Source organism: Pararge aegeria, chromosome 1 (genome assembly GCF_905163445.1).
Source record: "Pararge aegeria chromosome 1, ilParAegt1.1, whole genome shotgun sequence".
Taxonomy (NCBI): domain Eukaryota; kingdom Metazoa; phylum Arthropoda; class Insecta; order Lepidoptera; family Nymphalidae; genus Pararge; species Pararge aegeria.
Genome location: NC_053180.1, coordinates 17261323 through 17278276, shown reverse-complemented (window position 1 = coordinate 17278276; position 16954 = coordinate 17261323).

Below are 16954 nucleotides of genomic sequence, written 5' to 3'. Positions count from 1 at the left end.
TAAGTGCCGCACTGTCTACTCAAGAGAGTGTACTGTGTACTCTGAGACGTACGTTTTAAGCACCACTCTCTTAAAGACCATCAACCTGCTCTGGTTCCCTCTCTTCTATTGTAGAGGACGTCCGTGCCGATGTTTAAAAAAGGGGAGTTAGAAATTAGGCTGTATGTCTGTTTTTGACTGTAGCTGCATCTCAACAAGGACGAGTGTGGTTTGTCAGTAGTTAAATTGAATTCGATATCTTTTGGAAGGACTGATTAATTGCTATGGTTGTACTTCATTGTATTTACGAAGTAGTTTCAACATTGTCACATTTTATAATAACATAACTTTTAGGCTATTTCATTAGATAATGTAGAAAAAAATTGCCTAGTTTGGGTGAAGCAAATTTATCATTTTAATAAATTACTAGCCAGCGTTTGTTTCAGTTTGGGAAAAACCCGCGGGAATCGTTGGATTTCCCGGGATGAAAAGTATTCTATGCCCTTCACCAGGATGCCAGTTATATCTGTATCAAATTTAACCAAGGTCAGTGCAGCGATTAAACTGAACGTAAACAAAAAACAAACGAATGAACTAGCAAACAACAAGGCACACTTTGGCGAATATACTACTAGTAATTGCCTTCAACTTCGTTTTGAAATGTGTTATTCTTACCTCTGAAGTACCACTAAGCAAACAATATTTTGATCTCTTGCTCTGTGAAAACAATCTATCCCATGGGAGCCTTTCATTTTTATGAGATCAAAAGCCTATGTGCTATTTCAGAAAATAGTCTATCTCTGTCCTCCGTTTTATCTAGATCCGTTCTAGCGAGTGTGTAACAAACAACCATCAAAACTTTGATACACATAAAAAGTAATATTTTTAATGTTTTTTTTAAACTCTTTCTCCTTTGAGAAACGTATTATGTCTGAGAGATCGTTGTTGAATTTTATCGAAATTGCGTATGGACTAGATTTGTTTTAGAGTTGAAGTGCTAGGTTTGTATATAAATATGTGCGGGAGCAAAGGTGATGCACTCCACCGTAACAATAGGAAGATTTTCCTCCGAGCGGGTGATTGTGCTCGTTGACCGAAGTCCAACAATCTTCGGAAGTTGTATATTTGCTCAATTTTACAGAACACTTTGTTAGCACGATGCAGGGTCTTTGTGGCGCCATCTAGTATGGTAATGTGAAGACCGCTACAAACAAAGCGTTTTTTTGGTTCTTTCAAGACAAAGCTGAAGATTTTCTTCTTGTTTAAAATAAATTTAATTAGTAATGTTCTTTACTGGAGTTCCTAAAAAATCCTACACGTACAAACGGCAATCTGAACAAATCATGTAACAAAATAAAATCACATTACATCATTAGCTTTCATATTTTTATCAGAGAGAAATATTCATTTTCGTTAGGCCTTTGTGTAAGGACCTCGATCTGCGTCTGTTTTATGTAAATCCCTTAAAACTCGTTATCCCCGGATTTGCCGTGACAATGGATTATAAATTTATAAAAAGGCACAGCCCACGTGAGCGGGGAAACAAATTGTATGAAAAGAAAACGACGTGATGTGAAATACTAAGCGGTCAGTACCTTTAGTATGAAATAATTCAACTCGTAATAGTTTATGTGTTTTCGTGCATCGAAATCGTAACATATATTTGAGCTCATTTTGTTTATCTATTCTTATCAATTTCTTAATATTATAAGGAGTTTGTACCCAATAAGCTGCGTAACTACTTAACTGATTTTAACCATTTTGTTTACCAATATCACGAAGTAGCATTTATATGTTTATCTGGATCTGGTTAATATCTGAATCATAAGCATTAGGTGCATAGATTCTTTGCCCAACTTGGTTAAATACAAAAATTCTTTTTAAAGTCGCAAAGTAGAATAAGAACGGAGTGAATCACACAAAATGAAACATAGCGTAGTTATGAAATCAAGGAAGGAAATCCGTCAACTAGCTGTTTAAGTCTAAACCATTTCCTGTTTTTTTTTAAAACACCAAAATGTTGGACATCACCGTACGGCTACATTTGTAAAAACTTGGTCGTGAGTACTGGACTGACCATATGATTGCGAAAGAACCGTGCGGACAACACGTGCTAATGTTGCACCACAAACGATCCAATTTATTGTTTAAGTTGGGGTTATCTGGAGCAAACTTAGAATCGTTCGAATGAATGGCGCTATTTGTTCCATAGTATGTAGTAGAGCATTATTTCATCATATCAACCCATTACCGGCTCACTACTGGGCACGGGTCTCCTCCCACAATGGAAAGGGTTAAGGCCGTAGTCCACCTCGCTGGTCCAGTGCGGATTGGTGGACTAGATTGGTGGAGCATAATTTAAATGTACAAATTTATGGTGGAAATACTATAACTTCAGAATGTGAAACTAAAACTAAGAGATAATTTAGGAATACATTTCTCTATTAGGAGTTAATAAACGTTTTCAAGCGAGTTGCAAGAATTTGGTGGACTAAAGCGTCAAAAGGACTTGAGAAATGTGAAAATACATAAGAAAGAATTAACGTTTTTGTATGACACAAAATTAAAAGTCAATCTTTTAAATTTCGATGTGTAGTAAAATTGTATAAGTACATTTTAAGCTAAACGTAGCACTAGTTATACCTTTCACTTGGGCATATAGACGATGTCTAGTTTAATAATAAGGTTATTTTCCGAAAGTGTTTCGATACTCGAAACTATTAACGTTACCGAAAGTTGCTATGTTGTACTAAGCTTTCTGATGGAAATGAATTACGGTTTAATCGAGAGATTTGGGGTACCAAAATCAAAGCTGTTCTGAAACAGAATAATATTAGAATCTTTTTTAACTGCTTAGTTGGTCGTTGGTGGTTAGTAAATTTGACTGCATATCTGGAGGCCTTGCCAGCAAGTAAATTAAGTGATGGGGTTTTCTTTCGAAAAAAATCTCAGTACAGCCCAGATTAATAATTCAGCCATCCCGTGCCTCGGAGAGCACTATAAGCTGTCGGTCTTGCACCTTATCTATTCCCAGTTGTATGTACCGTCTGCCTAGCATGGACAAGAGAGAATTATATCCCAGGGGAAAAGATAAAATTTATTTTCTCCCACAGCTTTATCAACGTCCAGAGACCAAGCGCACAAGTGGGAATAATATTCAAATAATATATGTAAATAATGTATGTTTATAAACGGGGGTGTACTTCTCTTATTACATGTTCCCGTGCTTTAGCAGGTTGACACGTTAATTATATCCCTTGTAAGGGGATATAATCGGGGGATTTAATTTTTGTCTCCTCCCTGCTGGACGATGAGACTCGTAGAGTGAGGGATTAGAGACGATGACAGAGAGGGATTAGATACTGCATAATATCTTTCGCGTAGTTGGAATATCTCTGGAGATTGACCACTGAACTGTTATAATGTTTTTAAAGTGAAACTTCTTTATCGGGGTTGGAAAAAAATTTAGTGTAACATTTTTCAGACGTCGTTTCGTCTTTTTCTTGTCCCAACCACGGTTGATTCGAGTTTATTCGAACTTCAAATGCATTGCAAAATTTAAACGGCTGAAGAAGTAAGCATATATCACAATACTAATGATGTTGTTAACATTGTAACTTCATCGATAGATTTTTCTGTTCTTTCTCCTGACTTATATATGGCTCAATGCCAAATGGAAAATAGGATGAATATTTTGATTGTTGCACTTTATATATCTCCAAATCAGAAGTTGGACGATATTATTAATTTTTTTCTTCCTCCTCCCTCTTCGTGCCTCTTTACTCGGTTGCAATAATGTTAAAAAACCGATCTGCATCAGAAAAATCTTTGAAGCTAGTTGAATTTTATATATTATTAAAAAAAGTCCTCAAACATTAACAACAAGATCCGGCACTAAAATTGCTGGAGTTTTTATGGAATGTAAATAATATTTGACAGCCGACTGGCGCAGTGGGCAGCGACCCTGCTTTCTGAGTCCAAGGCCGTGGGTTCGATTCCCACAACGGGAAAATGTTTGTGTGATAAACATAAGTGTTTTTCAGTGTCTGGGTGTTTATATGTTTATTATATGTATTTTATTTATATTACCTATTCATAAAAATATTCTTCAGTCATCTTAGTACGCATAACACAAGCTTACTTTAGGGCTAGATGGCGATGTGTGTATTGTCGTAGTATATTTATTTATTTATATTTATATTTCATATTTCAGTTACCATAAGCCATAATAAAATAAAATAAAATTAAAGATGTATTAATCTTGGTAGTAATAAAGTAAAATGACATAATTGTATTATTTGTATTCATGTCCATGATAATAAAAGCCTTTTGTTGAACTTTATCTAATTTAACTTTATTTAACCAGTTCCCGTAAAGTTGCAGTAGATCATTTTTCGAAAAATAAGGTCTTTAAGAAGTTTCACTTTTTACGTGTGTACACTAGTACACGCACACATTTTTTTAGTCTAAACCGTCTTGAATGATAAAACATAAAATACCCCCTAAAGTAGAAGGGTTTTTTGAAAGTTATAATAGAACTTACGAAGTCATTATAAAATGTCTGTTAAAAGAGTTACTTGACATAATTATTAGGTACCATAGTTGCAGTCGCGTAGTTTGCTGATAAGTTTATCTTTGTCACATGCAATTGTTGCTCTTTGATTCGTGATTGAATGTCTTCGTTGATTTCGAAATCATGCAGCTGACCTGTTAATTTCAGGTTAAACACTCTCAATGTACAAGCTTGAATTATTTTTACTCCACTACAAGTCAGCCCCTTGACTACAATTCTACTAAGATGGTAAGGGGCAAAACTGTTAGGGGCATGGTAGTTATATTTAACCCCGAATCCCTCTCGGTTTCTACGCGGTTTCGTTCGGGAACGCTAAATCGATTGGCGGCACGTTTTTGACGGCCTCCCACAAGCCAAAGATTCTTGACATACGGGAGGACAGATATACATAATGGTTATAGTAGCAAAAAACACATTAATATTTTTTCGTCTCTTTGGGTATGAAACCATAAATAATCATGCTTCAGATTGTTAACCTGCTTTTAAAAGAAGGCAGAGAATAATAAAGTCCATTGATGTTACGCGGATTATTTTTCATAATATTATTTGTAAATATTGCGGCGGGATTTCCACGTCCTTGGGTTTTCAGATTACCGACTTAATTTATTCCGTTATCATTCGAATACGGGCAAATAAAGGACAAAAGATATTAAAGATCTTATCTCTAGCCGGGACATAAAGGCGGGCTCCCTCAGGGATATAAAGTACAGTAGGATTTGACGTGGGTATAACAACGCAAATGTCAAGATTAACTTATTTTGTCAGCAACTAGTCGTAGTTGGCGGTTACATTCAAAGACTTAAATTGATAGATACGTCGTTGAATACATTGGCCAATTGAATCAAAGAAATATTGGTTTGGATAACCCTACAGACAAAGATGTATCGCCAAGCTATTTAGCGACCTGGGACATGGTCGCTTAGCACCCGATAAGGGGTATGGCTTATAATTGTCATGCCCCTAAACGGTAAGCCTGATTCCATCTTAGACTTGTTGTGTGGAAAGTTTGCAAAATGCCATTGGTGTTTTTTGTGATCTATCCAAGGCATTTGATTGCATTGAACATAAAATCTTATTACTTAAACTAAGCCACTACGGCATCAAACATTTTGCACTTAATTTTATTGCCTCTTATCTTAGTGATAGAACCGGCTAAGTTATGTTGTTTATGTTATGTTGTTTTGTGTGTATGTTGTGGGCTCTTCTTAGACCAGGGCGCGTTTGGAACCCTCGTAGCTTTAGGTTTAAGTTATCGAACGAAGTTATCACCATGCCCTTACAATTATGTAAACATATATATGAACGCTTCATAAGTGCCTGTGATAGGCCTACATAATAAAGAAATTTTGAATTTGAACACAAAGGGTATACATAAAAGACATAAAGTCTCAGGGTACATCAACCTTAATGGGTGTCCCATATTGCTCAATTTTGGCTCATTTTCTATTTTTGGTGTATATAAATGATCACCCAAACCATGCCAGTCACACACGTGTGATTGTACAATTTGGGGATGATACATTTTTAATTTTGAAGACTGACAGAAATAAAGACAATTCTGACGATGCAAGCCGTTCTATGTCGCATGTATATCACTGGTTTACTGGTAATAACGTTGTTTTGAACGCAAAGAAAACGAATAAAAATATATAAAAATTCAAATCCAAATTGAGAAGTTTTTCTAGAAGTTACCTTAGATTGTAAGCTACAGTGGTGTGCCCATATCGAGACACTATCGGGTAAGCTCAACTCACCTGCTTATGCTGTCAGAAAAATTAGACGTATAACACAAGTGCATAAGTACACGAGTATATATTTTTAAAAATGGCGGTCAGTATATTCGCAAAATTTGAAAGTAAAGCTACAAAAATTTTAAACGCTACCTGTTCTTTTATAAAGTCTACATAAACGCATCCAGGTATTTTTTTGTCCATCATTATCTAATATTGTCACTTATCCACAGATTTGAAATCGATGCGGAAAGTGTGAGCTAAGTGATGGGTCACTGAGCTCATTCAGAGGTGGACATATAAGAATTTAAAAAAATAGATTTATACATTATTATTTAGAAAAACTTGTAATACAATGAACATAAAAGTCTGTCTTGATGATCTTTTGTTACTTCATGAGATGTATCAGTATCTTAAACGTTGATTAAAAGTTAATCGCGAAGCAAGTTACTTGACGTTTCATTGTGCTATTTTTAAATCGGGACCACACACTTTAATTACAAACTGCAAAATTGGTAACGTGACATCTCGCGAGTCAAATTATAATCTGCGTCAGAACTGTTATTGCAAGTAAATAACCAAACATAGTAATAATATAGATAGATAGATAAATTCTTTATGGCGCACAATTAAGGGTTAAGATAATATGTATTGAAAACAGAAATACAAGAAAAAAAAAATGAGCAAAGGCGGTATAATCGTTTTAAGCGATCTCCTCCAGACAACCCTTAATGAAAGAAGAAAATGATTATGGAAACGGGATAGTGCAATTTTTAAAAATAAGTCATAACTTAAACTACATCAACTATATATAACATTTATATGTAACTGTTTTTTATCTTCGCCATTGGTTGCCTGGAAGAAATCGCTATGTAGCGATAAGGCCGCCAAATTGTATACGTTGTTTTGTTATACTTTTCCTTTGTTCTATGTACTTTTTTTTGGTGTGCAATAAAAGTATATTCATTCATTAATTCATTCATATATAACAATATTACATAAATAGCTAATACAAATACAAATAATATATAGAAATAATACACAAAAAAATACATACAGAGCACATATATAAGTTTATGACCTCACAGATAAATAATATCTATATAGTATATATATATAAAAGAAGAAGAAGAAGAGAGAAAGTGTGTGGGTATGTTCCGTACAGGCTCCGAAACGGCTGGACTGATTTCAATGAAACTTTTAGGGAATCCTGGCGAGTAATCCAGTAAAGTTTGGCGAAGATCGGAGCACTCCTATTTTTGAACTGTCAAACTGTCAAATACAGCTTTTATTTACTACTAGCTGTCCCGGCGAACTTCGTACCGCGCATCATATTTTTTTTGATGAATGTTATTATTTTAATACTTATTATCCTATTCCGGTCTAAGAGGAATCAAAAAAATCAAATATCACAAAAATTGGTCCAGCCGTTCTTGAGTTATAAATGGTGTAACTGACTTTTTATGTCAACTCAGACGGGAACGCTGTCGAACGGGATAAACAGTATCCTATGTCCGTCTCCTGGCTCTAAGCTACCCACCTACCAATTTTCAGCCATATCGGTACAGCCGTTCTTGAGTTATAAGTAGTGTAACTAACACGACTTTCTTTTATATATATAGATGATGATATTCTATTGTTGGGTGTACATGGGTGTAGATAATTATTTTCACCCGCTCGAGAAGAGAATAGAAGAGAATGAATGCGGAGAGAAAAAAATGATTTAATATATTATGAGACATAAATTAAAAATTCAATGATGTAAGTTTATAATTTAAAAAGAATAAAGCAAAATCTAAAATCTGGGTAAGCTAGTTCTTAATATTAATATAGTATTTGTAATAAGTTACATAATAGTTCGTGGAAGTACTTACGCCATGCTTATTTCTTCCGCCAAGCAGCATTGCTGTGTGTGTGTCTTGGATGCCGGCAGAAGGGCGTGGATGCCGGTTCAATTAGGCATACAAGGTTTAACACCAGCGCTTTAAACTTTAGTATTATTAGAGCTTTGACAAGGATCGCCCGTGTAAGTCCTATCATAAGCAGCATTGTTGCAATGCTGTTTTCCGCTCTGAAGAGTGTGGTTGCCGGTGTTATTACAGGCAAATGAGCCTTATAACCTACACCTCAAATTGATGGAGACAGGGTGGCCTGTTGCAGGGCGTGCTCCTTGCATGCCCTGTAAAGTGTTGCTCTGGTTTCCACTTACCAGTAACGTCATCTGCTTGGCCCATCAATTATTACTATTAAATAAACAACAGGTTATCGGATACAGGGCCGTTGTAGGACGTGTGCCGTACATGCCTGCGAAGTAATGCTACAAGAAAAATGATATGAATATTTAATTGAATAGCATTTTAGCTATAAAGTACAAAATAAATACAAATGCTTAAGGTTTTATACTTTTTGGGCACTTGGATTAGATGCATCATCTCAGGATACTGTGTAATAAAAATGTTAATTTGACCTCGAGTTATCCCGGTAGCCATGTAACATCAACGGCTAGGCACGATTCCGGTGTTAGGTATTCTAATTCCTAGATTACATATCTTATATAATTACTAGCTGTTGCCCGCGACTTCGTCTGCGTTTGATATTGTTTTTAAAGTATTCAGTATCGCTAATCCTTAAATGATTATAGTAGTATCTATATATATATAACATGTGACTGTCAATTAATTATAGACAAATAATTTGCAATAAAATAAAATTGCGACTATAATTAAAGATCTAAGCTATCCTATCTCTTAAGTTGGACCAGACTGCTCACGGTGTGCCCATTTAATTCAAAATCGGTTAAGTAGTTTAGGAGTCCATCGCGGACAAACATCGTGACAGGAGATTTATATATATTAAGATAGATTATAGTTCTAACTCAACTCAATAATATGTCTCAGTGTAATTATAAAAGTGTTGTTCCTATTCTACTAAAAAAGCTCTTTTATGGTATAATTATTACTATTTTACGGGAAAAATCCCCAAATTCCCCAATTCAACCTAATGTATAGTTGTCTAAGTTTTGTGGCATGCACTACATACTCATACGTGATTAGATGTGGATAAAGTTTAAACTTCATTTATTTCTAGTAAGGCTTACTTATAAAAACTTTCAAATAAATATAATAAATTTAAATGTACTATGACAGTAGAAGACTCCGCCAAGGAGCCGGCCAGAATCTCAGCAGTTGCTATTTTCCAACATCAACATTTTCAATTTAACAATAATTTTTCTATCTTGTCGGAAATTACATTGGCTTACAGATGCCTGCTTCAAAGTAACTTTGTAATTAGGAAATAAATCAATTAATAAAAAAAAATACACATTCAAATAAAATACAATGTTACTAATAAACTGAAGAATTACTGAGTCATCTAAATTATCAAGATACCGAAAATATTTTTTTTTCGTTAAGATAAATTTACTAAATATGTATCATATGATATTGAATATTAATTTGAGTAGTAGAGACAAACATACACCCACACACGCACACCCACACCCACACATATGCACGCACACGCACACACGCACACACACAAACACACACCCACACATGCTCGCACATACACACATACTCATAATGAATTGTATATGTACTCTCTCGGTTTTTTTTCTCATATACGGGAAGACACTGACCCCCAAGACACGGGATATCCTAGTTTGGGAGTCCAGGGTAATTTTAGAAAAAAACATTGTTCTTTTAAGCAAATAAAAACTATTATTATTATTATTATTAATTGTTATTTAACTTCGCCTTAATTTATGTGTTTTAAGTTATTGTTTAAACTTATGCATTGGTAGGTCCAGATATTCGAAATAATGTTACAAAAGTATATATGCAATTCCACAAAGAATACTCTTGTTCCAGTTAGATAGAATGTTAGATCAATTTGAAGAAAAAATCATAACGAAAATTCCAAGGTACACTGAGAAAGGCGAATAGGAATGACACTAATAATAGAAATGTGAGAGTTTTTGAAGATGTTTGAATATAAGGATTCTGAATGTTTGTAACTCAATCACGCTGAAACGGGTAAATGGATTTAAATGAAATTTTACACAAAGGTAGACCGTGTCCTGGATTAACACAAAGAATACCTTTTATCCCGGGAAAACGTTTTAGTCTCGCGGGTAAATAGAAATTCCGTGTCGTGGGTTGAAACTAGTTTTATATAATGTTATTAAATGTAGTTGGCAATTCACCTGATAGTACATACCATTCTATAGTGTCTTCTGAAGGAGGCATATCCACGTCCGGGATTTAACTATACTACGAACTAAAATGTAATGACTCATCGAATTTTCTGATGGTTTCTTAAACTGCCACCCTAACCCCTGGCCGTCTGGTCTCCCCTTCCAGGATGAAATCTTCTTCCTACACATATACAAAAAATGTAGCGTATTTGAAGAAGAAGAAGAAACACTTTATTGCACGTATAACATACAGGAAAAGAAACAGTAAGGAGTATACAGTACACAATGTAGACATGCAAAGGCGGCCTTATTGCTGCAAGCAATCTCTTACAGGCAACCTTTTTAGATAGGACTTACAGCAAGAGAACGGGATAGTGTCAAGAGTGTTGATAGATATACATAAATACCAAAATGTAAAGATAAGCTTATAATATCTGCATAAGATTGTATTGGTTTATTTAAACACCGCAAGAACCGTTAGATTTCCAGGGATAAAAAGTGTTCTATATCTGTTATTAGGGCGCCAACTATTTTTATTAGTACATTTTTAGTCTTCCTAATAAATTGATTTAACTATTATGTTAATTTGTAAAGTAAAAAAAAAAAAATTGTTATGCGAAAATCTTATATGCAACTTTATTTATATAATTAATGAATTTATCTTTCGTGGTATCCTATCTTGATACTCGGCAAGCGAGAAATCAAGAATAACACATCATTACGCAATAGTTGCATTAATAGCTAATGACTTTGTCCATGATGCGAGTTATAATGAAGATCTGAACATAGTTTACAAAAAGAAACACTTTCGCATTTATTATATAAGTATGGATTATGTTTGGCTCCTTATATATTATTTTTTACGGGTTAAAGACCCAAATTAATATGATTTATGATAAGATACCTGTAAAGCTTATTTGTTCAATACAATGTTTATAAAAGGAAGTTACGAGTTACCTATAAGAAGGTCCATTTTGAAAGCCAATTGTGCCGAAGCTATTGAGACAATACCATCGTATTTTCTAATTGAAAACAAAACAAAACTACAATATAAAGCCGGTAGGTCGATAATAATTAATTAAAATGGAACAGAGCTATCGAATTACCAACCTGCATACCTACTGTCCGGTAGAACAATTGTTCCTATCTTTTTGCCTAGATTCAGGCTAATGGAGGCTATTGTGTAACTGGAGTCACGATAGGCGCAAACATTGAACCCTAGTGTCTCTGGAATATAGTCTTTACCCCCATGTAAATAAGGTTAGAAAACTTTGCTATTTGCCTGCGCTAGAATGGGTAAAAGATTAATTAGTTGTACGTGATACGTCGAAAAAATAACAATATCTGTACCAAATTGAAAATACGATGTTTTGGTTAGGGTTTAAAACCTACCAAAAGTGTACTGAATACTGTTTATTTAACTATTTCATTGAAGTGTTAAACTGAGCGTGATCTTTATCAAATTCAGATAAAATTTAAATGAGAAAAACAATATCCTACATTCCTTGTAATGAAATTCAATTTTCACATAAAAATATAAGACGATCAGTGATGTTGAGAATCATTGCCAAAAAGATGTAAAAAATTAATTGTTCTATATAAAAATCCGTTAGTTAATGAATATTAAAAACTAAATGAAAAGGATTATATGATATCATTGATCCAATAAGAAACTACTGTGTTGCATAAAGATTTATTGTTGGTGTCTAGAAAGTTCCGCTCATTACTGAAATCAATAAAAAATGTTAGTTTCCTGATATATAATTCGCATTTACGAATAACAATTTATGAAATAATAAGGTAATTCTTGATTCAGAACGTTACTTTTCATAAACTTCTACATCATCTTAATTAAATAAACTAATATCATACTCGTTGGTACTTAAAAGTGTCATAAAACGTTCACCCAGTCGAGTTCGTTCTAGTGACACAAAGAACAGAAGAGGAGCTCTCTGCGAAGGCATGCAGTCTGGTATTTGCGAAGCGTAAATAGAAATTCATTTGAGACAAAGACCGATATTTTGTTCCCGCTACGTCTTTGTTCTGATAGAGAATGGCATATTACACAGAGCAGCTTTTACTATCGATGATTACATGTTCAGCGTACTTGATTAAGAGCTCGCTTATACTGATGTAATAGATATTAATTTGTCAAGGTCCAATCGTTAGTCGTTTTCTTTACATTCAACAAGGTTAATGAATATTGTTTTTTAGGACTATGTATACATATTGGCGTGACTTAGAGATGAGATGATGACCTTATTGAGAGAGATGGCGCAAGCCAGGATTGCTAGCTAGAGTGAGCCCCAGAGTTCGCGGAAGTAAGGATATCGTATAACTGATATGTGCGCGTCTTGGGGAACCCAACATCGACTTTAATGACTGTTGTCGTATAAAATCGTTATTGTTAATCTCCACATCTTGAGAGTAATACTAAACATTAGGACAATTTATTTATTTTTATTTATTTATTCAGAATATTGGTAAGGGTACAGAATTGACACAATAAATACGGTGCCGCGATAACTGTTGCAGTAGTAAAAACTGTGTCGCAACAATTAACGCCCTCCAACAATAAATGTAAAGTACCAATAAAACAAAAGTAGAACATAGTAAATGCCTAAAAAAATTAAGCCAGGTTAGTAAATTAAACAAAGATAAATAAAAACAATGATTAAGTTTCAAATACAAAAAAAAAGAGAAAATAATGATAATTTGAAGATAATGTTGCTTCGTTTTTAAGCATAAGTTTAGTAATTACGTTACTTTTCGAGATAATGCGCTAACAATAGATGTTTAAATTATTTGTTTAATTCGCTTTCGCTATGAGTTAATATTGTTACTCAATTTATTATAGTCCAAGAGGATAGTGTATGTATAAAAACAAATCATAACCTTAAATAAAATACCAGCAGCGCCATCTGTTATCGCTATCCGAAAACGCATGCCCATTATGTTGTTTTGTTTCAACTGCATGATACCTTACACTGATAGCAAGTTTATGTTCTGGTTAAATGCAGCGAAAATCGTCCCCTACTCTCGTCTCCTCTTTTCGGTTTCTACGTGGCAACATATTGAGAATCTATAGTTAAATAGCTCGGCGGTAGACGCTGCTATGACGGTAGGTACAATTATTGTGTCTATAAAACACTTTAGCAAGCTTGCAAAATGCTGCAAAAAGTAATTGAATTTTAGTTTCAATCAAATGTTTTTCATTTGAGTTGGGTAAAAGTTTCACAGTTTGAGTGTAAAAGTTTGAAGAGAGTTGATAACTTTAATCCGATTGTCGGTTTTGTTTTTTTGCACCGGATACAGAAAAAGCAGATTATGTGCTATTTTATACTATTTGTTTTTTTTTATTTGGTTTTGAAAAATAATAACTTCATTAATAAGTTTACTTTAAGCTCTACCAGAATCCCGTAGGAATACAATATTATTAATGAATTCAAAGTAAACTGCTGTTTATTATATTGAGACAAATCTGTGTAGGGATATTCTTTGTTTTTCTATTTCCTAGATTAGCGATATTGTGTAGTTGTCTATACATTCTACCTACCTGAGGCTACTGATAGGACACCCAGCTGGACCCACTTCAGCCAGCCAAGGTCACTGCTGAGGAATGAGATTGATGATGATAAACTAGTTGATAATGCAATAGGTTTAAACATTGCCCATTTCATATATCTTCATGCATAATCTGCACGAGACAGTCTGTAAATTGTTTACAACTAGTGATCCTACTATATCCTAATAATATTATAAATGTGAAAGGGTGGATATTTGTTACTCAATGACGCATAAACGGCTGAACGGATTTCCATGAAATTTGCCATGCATGTAGCCTTTGACAGGGAAAAGATCATAAGCTACCTTTTATCCCGATTCTTCCGATCCCGAGGGAAAATGGAAAATTGTTAACGAGCTAAGCTTTAGACCAAATTCTGAAGTCCACGCAGACGAAGTCGCGGGCAGAAGCTAGTATAATATTTTAAATGTGAAGGTGTGGAAAACGGCTAAACGGATGAAATTTAGCATGCCTGTAGGCTTGACATGGAAAAGAACATAGGCTCCCTTTTATCCCGATTCCTTAAGGAGTTCCCGAAGGAACTCGGAGGAAAGTAAAAAAAAAGGATTTTTTTTTACGAGCTAACCCGTGGGCAGCCATCTTTGAAATTTGAGAAAGTGGAATTATCGTTAATAACCATAGCAAAACTTCCCAGGACATATCAGGATCACGAACTGCATTTTGCTGCCATGTGTGCATGAACCTGAGCCGTAGGTGCTAAGCCGCATGTTCTTATTTATTTATCTTATTACTAAAAGGGTTTATCTTATTACTAAAATAAGACCAAATCTAGATTACAAATCTAAACTGTGGCAATTAAGTAACAGGTGCAAGTACAAAATATACAAAACAATCAATAACGATATTCACAACAGCAAGAATCAGTGAGAGTGGGTGTGTGTGTGCGTGTATGTATAAGTGTGCAAATGTATGTGCTTGGGTGCGTGTGTATATTCACATCTCCAACCACTTCGTTCAGATCGAAACACAGCTTTGCAATAATGCTGTATAGCGGCAGAAATAAGCATGACGGTAGAACTTCCCCGGACGAGCTCTGTCCGAAAAGCTCTACTACTACTTTAATGCTGATCAGTTAACCAGTTCAGAGTGATGTTACAGATAGACATTTATTAGTACAAGATGTGTCGATTGTAGAGTAAAACCAGAAAAAAATTATGTACTTCTTTCTTTTTATAAATTCAAATTCACAAATGTTTTATTCACCTTATCACAGACACTTATAAAGCGTTCATATATTTAACACGTTACACTAATGTTAGTAATGGTGATAACTGCATTCGTTAACTTAAAACTAAAGCTAGGAGGGTTCCAAACGCGCCCTGGTCTAAGAAGAGCCCACAACAAACTTAGCCAGGTTTTTTTTGTTATCACCATCTCGCAGTCTATTTAATGTTGAGCTATGAGGTTAGAGCAATTCATACCCAAGCTTTTTTAACATACATGTAATCCTTAATATTATAAAAGGATTTTTTTTTTCTATTTTTTTTTCATAATGCTGTTACAACCGCTTTTTTTCTACCATCTAGAGCAGTATTGTTTTTAAATGAAGTGATGTGACCTTGTAGCTAAAATAAGGATTATATTTCTGCAAAAAGAATTTAAAAATGTTAAAACTTAATGTTATAAAAAAGTAAGTTAGTTCAGCTTTAAAAGTGAGGTAATTAATTTCATTTCCCTTCTAAAGATAGGGTTCTTTGGAATCTGAATTGTAGTAAAACATTAATTTATTCCCTTCACACATTAGAATACTAATCAAGTTCTTTAATAATATTATCGCTTTAACAAGCTAAGTAGTTCGACTCACTTCGCTCCCTAATTGATTTTATTCCTCTATTATGCAAAGTCATTACATTCTGGTTAGGAGTCCATTTATTCTTGCCTATTTGACTAACGAAGTGTCTTTTGTCACTCCTTTACACAATTTGGTCTCATTTTTCAAGTCTTTTATCTGTTTCCGGTCACATTTTCCGGTCTTTGTAATTTTAATTGAAGTCCTTTTTGTGAGGAGGGATGTTTTTAGCGAGGGTATGAAAACGTGTTTAATCTAATGTAAGTTTTCATTGTCAACCGACATCCAAAAGAAGGTTATCATTGCGTCACATACTATTGTGTAGGCACTGTCTAACTTTTTTTAAGCTAAACGATTTCGATGTTTTACTAGGAATTCTAAAGTCTAGAAGTCTAGAATTCCTAGTCTGCACTTAGAATGTTCGACTAAAATAAACATGTAATATATCACTGAAACTTCTCGACACACTTCTCTGAAACTGCTTTAAATTGTACATTGGTAGGTCTGAGAATTTGTCATAATCTATTTTTTCAACCCCTTAATGATAAGAGTGGTAGAGTGAAAGGTTTTTTTTTATTTATTCGGCATTTTTCTTTATAATACAAAATTTTTCCTTTGTATTGCATTTGTCAGTGGTATTTTTAGAAAAGCGTTATTATAATCAAATTGCTATTTATTAGCTGTTGCCCGTGACATCGTCCTTTTTTGAAAACCCACAAGAACCCGTTATGACAAGGTATCCTTCAATCTTTTACCAAATGTTATAAAGGTTAGTGCATTTATAATATTAGTATTGATCGTGAGAAAAATTATTCTATTAATAAGCAAACTTTCGCATCTCATAAAAACTAATCTAGCAATCGAATTAAAGTTGCCCAGCCCTCCTCCAACTTTTATTATAAGGCTAGGATCAGATTAAAACACACCACAATTCTTTTACACAACAAAATGTCGCGGTAATTTTGTACCGTTTGTATCTATCTACGTTTGATAGATGTTTTATGGGAGTTTTTATCACACAAATAACAAAAATCTGTCTGTTAGCTAACTTTCTAATCTATGCTAGATCTCTTGATTCTCTTGAGTGAATTCTCAGTACGCG